The sequence below is a fragment of the Lineus longissimus genome, chromosome 12 (assembly GCF_910592395.1).
Source record: "Lineus longissimus chromosome 12, tnLinLong1.2, whole genome shotgun sequence".
NCBI classification, from domain to species: Eukaryota; Metazoa; Nemertea; class Pilidiophora; order Heteronemertea; family Lineidae; genus Lineus; species Lineus longissimus.
The window spans coordinates 9,120,943-9,129,315 of NC_088319.1; the positions used below are offsets into that span (position 1 = coordinate 9,120,943).

At 40.5% G+C, this 8,373-nt stretch overlaps 1 long non-coding RNA gene across 2 annotated transcripts; it reads left to right on the forward strand.

Moving 5' to 3' along the window:
* Positions 1-2,068: 2,068 nt before the first annotated feature.
* Positions 2,069-3,356, forward strand: LOC135496894 (uncharacterized). 2 transcript variants are annotated; one of them, XR_010448739.1, is made up of 4 exons: positions 2,069-2,330; positions 2,682-2,757; positions 2,965-3,035; positions 3,256-3,356. It is a non-coding gene; the product is annotated as an uncharacterized LOC135496894 (long non-coding RNA). The 2 variants fall into 2 exon arrangements; XR_010448738.1 differs by lacking the exon at positions 3,256-3,356 and having other exon boundaries at positions 2,965-3,208.
* Positions 3,357-8,373: the final 5,017 nt, after the last annotated feature.

Here is an 8,373-nt window from a genome sequence, read left to right on the forward strand (position 1 = left end):
TCATTTTTTGCATATCCTTTTCATATGATTTAGCAGAATACCAAGATTCCCGAGAGTCATCAGTGTTACTTTCTAATTTATTAATGAGTACTTCTAACTCTTCTTTTCTTTCAGGTGAAATGTTAGCATCAACATGAGTTTCTATTATATCATCTGATTCTTGCACTACATTTGACTTGGTTTTAAATGTAGACATTTCAATATTTTCCGCTGCACTAGATCCTGCTCCATCTTCGTAATTCAATTGTCTTCTAGCTGTTTTTTCTTCAACATTTTCAAGTATTGGAGTTTCTCCCACATTAATTTTCGTAAAAAATGTCATAAGTTCACTTATTCCTGTTAGAGAATTGATTGAATAAGGATTTCTAGTATATTTTTGTGTTAGCCTATTGCTCTCCCCGTTTGATTTGTGAAAAAATATTTCATCGTTTTCATTCATTGTCAGTCTGTTACGAAATAGTTCCATTGTCTTCCCCTTCTTAAAAATTAAGTGACTTTTTTCCATAAATTCTCTTGTAAAATCATCCTTTGCATCAATGATTCTCATTTTCTCCATTAAATCATTGTCAACGGGTTGTGGAACATCTCCAGTCAATTCATTCATAATATTATCATTATCCGCTGCTTGTTGATCATAATTATTCACAATGTGATCTTATTTCTGTTCCTGAAAAGTTGTTTTCAGTGTATTTTCTCCTTGAAATCGATCACTTCAGGTACTATTACTGTGCATACCTAGCTAAATTAGTGTCTAGTTTCGTCTCTGATGACATTTATTTCGTCAAAATCGCTGTTTTTTTCTAAAAAGGTGTTTTTGTGGTCATTTTGGCTGTTTATTTCGAGGGTACGGTAGGAGGTCATCGTTCACTCGATAACTCTTTTTAAAATGAAATAAAAGCGTTTTAAGATACATGATATGAATTGATATTAATATTCGTTAAGTGGGATTGTCGGTGGACGTTCATTGGTGAACAGTTGTGCTGGAATTACGAAAATATATCGATATCGTTGAGAGTTCATTCATTAGGGGCCTGCTCTCAATTTTCCTTACAACGCCTCCAGCACTGGGCAATTGCCACCATCTTGAAAAGCAGTGCCGCGGATGGCTATCGCATCGCCACTACGCATGAGAACACGATGGCTGCCCTGCGCTGCATTGATAGTTCGTAATAAATTCACATAAAAACACACCAGAAGATCTCCGATTTTATTTACAAAGATCATATTTTGTTATTAATTGATAAAACAAGCCATTTTACCACAGCAGGTGACACATATTAGGCCTGAATAAGACTTTAGAATTTGAAGTGGTGGTGACGATGCCGATATCCAAGATGGCGGAATTATACCAGTGGTCAAATCTCATCTATTTTGGGTAATTGCATCATTATTTCTTTTTGTGATTGGTGATTTGTAAAATTGAGAATGATTGAATAATCAGTATTTTTTCACCCAAAGGCATGAGTGAACATTTGATAAGTTTATTGTGATTTAATTGGTAACTTGGTCGACATTTTGACAATTATATTTAGCAATATTTCGATAAATGCGGACCTGCTTCTTCCTCTTTTCGCAGTGACGGTGTTTCGATAATTCAGGTCAGTTTCACGGCAAAAATAAGTGGTAGTTTTGAAATTCGAATGTGCATTTATTGATGTAACGATAAAGTACATTTCCGAGAATAATTAGTGAAAGTTTCAGTAGGTGTCGATTTTTGTGAAGTAGTGTATAGGCGATGGATTGGCTCAGCCATGTGCTCGTCGTGTCAGCGGGGCGCAAGCCGTCATGGGATGGGGGATGTACACTACTACAATGCACGTGATTGATGGTTGAACATTCATTCTCGTTGACAGTGTATTATTGAAATATTTGATTGTGATGATGGTGTATTGTACTAGGCCTTGCATGCTCCCAACGTGTGGCATATTTCACATTGATACTACCAGTATCAATTACAAAAAAATAGATTGTGAGTAACAATAGGCCTACAAACAATGCTACATGTCATGAGGGTGGGAACGGGGAAGGGGGGGGGGTAACTGTCTCGACGTCCCGTTAGGAAAAAAGGCTTATCCCGTTTCCCAATACGCAATTTTAGCCGAATCGTGACGCAAAACACGGCTTGTCTCGAATCCCGCTAAAATAAGGGTGTCTATCCCGAATCCCGACAGTTATTTTCGGCCCATCCCAGTGTCCCGAAAATACCCGTTCTCCCCCTCATACATAGTAGACCATATTGTCACATTGATGTTTTCTTTCATTACAGTTCGACTTCGAGATCTACATTTTCGACAAAGGCCTGGTGTAATATTATTACGTACTTGATGAAGGTAATATTAGTTTCTTCAAATTTGAAGCATGACGTTAATGGAGTACCAGCACAACTTCATTGACTGCTACGTGGCGCTGGTGGAAACTGAGGTATTGCATCGCTCATATCACTTGAAAAAAACATTTACCCTAGTTACGACCAAAGCTGCTTAGCAGAGGGCGATACCTCATCAGGAGCGCCACAATCATATCATTGGTGTGAAAGCATTTGTATGAAGTTTTTCAGTTCTCAATGTGTTCGAAACCTTAATTGTGAATTTGTGCACTTCGAATTCAAATTTACGTCACTACGTTAGTTTGACATCCATTGATGTCACGGTAATTTCACTGTTATGCTGTGCTGCTTTCAGGTTTAATGACACGAATGAGTACAAGTACATTACATTTTTCGACGAAGGCCTTCTGTAATTTCATACGCTTCTTACGGTTAGTATTGATTCATAATTTCTAGTAAAAAAGTTAATTTTGAAAGTGAAAAATATGTTACAATACAATAGACCTGCAAATACCATATACGCAAGTTTTGAACAAATATCACACATATTCCCCAGTTGACTTGTGATGATATTGATAATGGTGGTGGTGGTGTTATCATGTACATGGCTTCTAACGTAGTAAGTGTTTTCTTTTCAGCAACATTCAATAGATTTATTTACTGTATTATCATTTCGACCAAGGCGAATTCGACACTTCAATTACACAAGGTTAGTAACTTTTGTTCACAAAATCCAAATGGAGGCAAATACAGAACAATCAAACTTAGTCATTCCAGTCAGTTACTGAAGCACAGTGAAAACTGTCGGGAGCAGTGCAACTGATGGCATGTCAAACTTCCAGTGACTGTCCCTGTCCATATTTTTCAAGACAGTACAAATCTTGTAATCATTTTGTTTATGCAGTGTACGTTATTATGTATCATTTCAGCACAATCAAACTTAGTCATTCCAGTCAGTTACTGAAGCACAGCGAAAACTGTCTGAATTAGTGCTGCTGATGGCATGTAATTACTCTACTACCACCACCAGTGACAGTCAATGTCCAAATATTTTCAAGTGTGCGAAATTAGTACTCGTCTACTTCTTAGTGTTATTTGAATGCAATGTATGTTATAAAAATATTTTTTCAACACTATATATACATTCTCATTCCTGTCAGTTTCTGAAAATCAGCTAAAGCAATCGCTACCAATGCAGCTGATAACAGCAATTCTTTTTGTTCCCAATGCCCATCCATGACAATATATTTCACGCATGTGACAATCATGTAATCATCCTGTTTTTTGTGTTCTATTCATGCAATAAATAAATTCAGTATTTTCAAATCATTGGTGCTACAAAACTATTCTCATTATAGATTATTCATATTTTATAAAATGCTGTCATGTCAAATTTTGTGTCCTATAAATCATAATGAAGTCGGCATTTTATATACAACTTTTGTACTCCTCCTAAATAAACATACAAATCTTGTTTTATGTAAACTTTGTATATGTGACCCGTCACAGCAAAACCAGGCGCATGTCGCTCTGAGCTTGGCAGGTTGAGACGGACTGTTCTAATCTTTCATTAGCGACACCATTTCTTACCAGAGTGCCTCCTTCATTCATACATCTTGTACTTTAACTCAAGATACCCATCTTTGAATATTTTTAGTATACCAAGTACTACAATGTCAATGTATTGAAGTCATGTTCTTGTAGTGTTATTGGCTTTCTATTATCTTGTCAAAATACCACTTGGTTCTCGCAAAATCTCAATAAAAACAAATGCTATTGCATGTATTGCATATTCTAACAGCTATCCACTGTATCGATTTATCCATCATCTGTACTATTTGTCACAAAAATGTTATATTATGTAAATCATATTTCATTACATAATGCACACTGCCAATTACTGCTGAACCATTCATATGTCATTTAAATAAATAATTTTCAACTTTTTAAAACCGTCTTATAGTACTCTTCTTGTCACTTAGCTGAACCAATTGCTCTATAGCATGAAATTTCCAGAAATGCCCCAGGGACTGAAAAGTGCTGTTTTAACAGAGAGGTGTCCTACACCTAAACTGAGAAGTCGAGTTTGTAAAGGTTCGCACGATAAAACAGACTCGACACGTTCAGTCAGGTACAGGTGTCTTTAATAACTCAATGGAGGAACTGCAAATATAATAGAAGTGGGATTACAATTTAATCAACATATCTAACACAGATCAATGACTCCACACTATATCATCCTTATTACAATACATCAAACAGCCAAGCACCAGGCTTATATCATCATAATCAAACTATATCAAACAGCCTAGAAACCAGGCTTATCATCCAAATCACAATATATCAAACAGCCTAGAAACCAGGCTTATCATCCGAATCACAATATATCAAACAGCCTAGAAACCAGGCTTATCATCTGAATCACAATATATCAAACACGAATACAATGTTAACTTTTGAACAAACTTACCCCACAACTTCGTTCTACCATAATATACATCCTACCATTCTAAACTCCACCCTACTACTGACTAAAGCTAAAACTCCAACCTTAAAACCTACTTAAAACATATTTACACAACAACGCACTCACCCAATAACTCAGTCACACAATAGCACCATTCAACTCTTAAAATACCCTATATACACCATTCAACTATTACAACACCATAATTATTCACCATGGTCGGTCATCGGTCAATTCGTTACATATCCCCCATCTCAGGGGAAAAAAGGGGATCTCAAAAAGATTCAACTTTTTCGCAGAATTCAGATTCGAGACAGTTTCTCTAAGTCCGACTAAGGTAATCAGCTCCTACGTTGTCAACCCCCCTAATGGCTCTCACATTGAACCGATAGGGCTGCAACAACAGTGCCCACCTCATGAGTCTACTGTTACTAGCCTTGTTTCTTTTCAGAAACGTCAGAGGTTGGTGATCTGTCTCCAAAATGAACTCAACTCCATATAGATACCTGTGGAACTTGTGAACACCCCACACCACCGCTAAGCACTCCAACTCAACAGTTGCATAGTTCTGTTCTCTGGGCAGTAACTTTTTACTGGCATAGGCAATGGGTAACTTCACGCCATCCACTACTTGCAGCAGCACAGCACCAAGTCCCTTGTCAGACGCGTCTGTCCGAAGAATAAACATCTCATTCAATGCTGGTAGTCTCAGAATGGGCTTTGAACAAAGCGCCCGTTTCAACTTGCGAAAGGCTGTTTCCTGAACTTCGGACCATCCAACTTTATTTGGTTGTCCCTTCTTTGTCAAGTCCGTAAGTGGTGATGCCAATTCGGAGTAATGAGGTATGAACTTCCGGTAGAATCCAGACAAGCCCAGGAAAGACCGAACCTTTACATGAACTCTCACCGGATCTGACGTGGTCAATCGGACATCATGACTCAACACTGTAGTCCTCCCTGGTGAATCAGTTAGTACATCTTGATAGCTACACAGTATCTCCTTTACCTCCTCAATCTGTTCTGGCCTCAAATCACCACAGATGTGGACATCTTCCATGGTTTCACCCACTTTGTCCACCACTTGGTCCTCTAACCTTGGTAGCTGAGTCTCTACCTCTGGGGGTTCTGCCTCAACACTCTCTAAAACCACAGCGCACTGCTCTTCTCCATCCTCCACTACAACTGCAACTTGATCTCGTGCACGTGGAATATATTGCTTCAACGTGTTTATGTGGAAGGTCCTCTCTTTCCCATCCATCATCAGTCTATAGTCCATGGCATTAATCTTCTTAACAACCTTGTAAGGGCCTCGCCATTGCATCAGCAGCTTGTTGGCGTTAATGGGTAACAGTACCAACGCCTCATCACCCTCACTCATCTGGCGTACTCTAGTGCGCTTGTCAAAATACTGCTTCTGTTTCTTGGCTGCCCCCTTCAGATTGTCTTGTGCCAACTTCAATGTCTCCTCCAGACGGTTCCTCAGATCGAACACGTACTGGTATGTAGTTTTCACCTCCTGGTCCAAGTCCTCTTGTGACCATAACTGTCTAAGTATAGACAGTGGTCCCCGCACTGACCGTCCGTACAGGAGTTCAAATGGGGAAAATCCGGTACTATCTTGCGGAACTTCTCGGTAGGCAAATAGCAGAGGGTTGATATATCTATCCCAATCCTTCGGACGCTCAGCACACATTTTCTTGAGCATCTGCTTGAGCGTTCCATTGAACTTCTCCACTAAGCCATTACACTGGGGATGGTATGGTGTAGTTGTAGTTCGCTGGAAAGATAGTAGTCTGCTCACTTCCTTCATCAAATCAGCGATAAACTGCGAACCTAAGTCGGTCAGTATTTCTTCAGCCACACCCAGTCGACTGTAAATATCAACTAAAGCCTCCGCCACCCGTTCTGTCTCAATCTTAGGTAGTGCGATTGCTTCCGGGTACCTGGTTGCGTAGTCCATGAATGTAAGGATGTAGCGGTTGCCTCTGTCAGTTGGCGGAAACAGGGGTCCAATCAAATCCAGAGCCACACGCTCAAAAGGTGAACCCATCAACGGCATCTTTCCTAGTGGTACCTTTAGAACCCTGCCCTTCGGGATAAAGCGCTGGCATAGGTGACAGGAACGGCAGTAACGAGTCACTTCTGACTGTATCCCAGGCCAGTAGAACTCGTCCAATACTCGATGATAGGTCTTCCTGCGGCCTAAATGCCCTGCCATGAGAGAGTCATGGGCCAAGTACATCACCTTGACACGGAACTTCACTGGCAGCTGTCCCTCAGCTCTCATACTTGCTGCTGCAAGTCGAGTATGACAAAACCTGGCTATGTGACCAATTTTACCACAGTAGTTACATTTCCTCGTATCCTTATAAAAGCTACCCTGTTTCTGACCAAATGATGAATCTGATCTGTTTCCAGCACTGTTAGCAGTTGGAGTGTTCCTCAAAGAGACCTGCTTTACTTGTTCAGGCTGCCTGGGATCTGGCCCGACCGTTGCTCTAGGCCGGTAAAGAATATTCAGGATGTTACCTCCCCTTGCCTCTCTGTACTAATCAGCTAATATTGCCATACCCTTGACAGAGTTTGGGACTCTCTCCCGTAAGAATAGCTTTAACTCTGGTGCACAGACACGGAGAAACTGTTCTCGCATAAACAGGTCAACGATTCCCTCAAAAGTTGCACTCGCTTTCGCCAACTCCTGCCATCGGTCTAAATAGTTCCTTAGGCGAGTGGTAAACTGTCCAAAGGTTTCCCCTGCGTCTGGCTTGGCTGACCGAAACCTCTTCTGAAAACCATCCACGGTCAAATCAAAACGGACCAACAGCGCCTCCTTCAACTTCTGGAAATCCATGGCCTCAGTCGATGAGAGGCGGGAGTAGACCTCTAATGCTTTTCCCTTCAGCAGGGCCCCAAGATTTACACCCCATTGGTCTTTGTCCCACGATTGGGCCTCTGCATAATACCCCACTTTCAAAATTTGTAACTAAAGATGTGGGTTCCTCTTAACACACCAACATTACATAAATAGCGTACAAAATTCAAATCAAAACGCAGGGTGGTCACGTCTTTCAATCTCCAGTTAAAATAGTTTTAAATATATGCAGCAATTATGAAATATTATACACCTCTCTGCCCCAATACAAACACATACAAGATGAAATAATGATATCACACGTTATAACACACCATGTTCAATCAAGGACTACACAATTAGGCACAGTCTGATCCTCCAATGTCCGGCCAACCTCCGAGTCCTGCTGCATCCGTTTCAAACCTGATGTACTATTAGCAGATGTTAACGATATCGTTGCGCGCGCTTAGGAAGCCAGCACCCTCGAGGTCACCGGTTACTGAACTCCAATCATAACACACTGTGATCGAACACTCCGAACTTGGACCCTTGCCACCGTAAGTTGTGATCGACTTGGAATCCTGATTTGCATGTATAAAGTGATACGTAAGCTACTCCTCATATACCAATGACGTGATGTAGCCTATTGTCGTGACCGCATGGTGTTGACATCGCAGAGAGGTCCTGGGAAGGTCGCCATGTAAAGGTTCGCACGATAAAACAGACTCG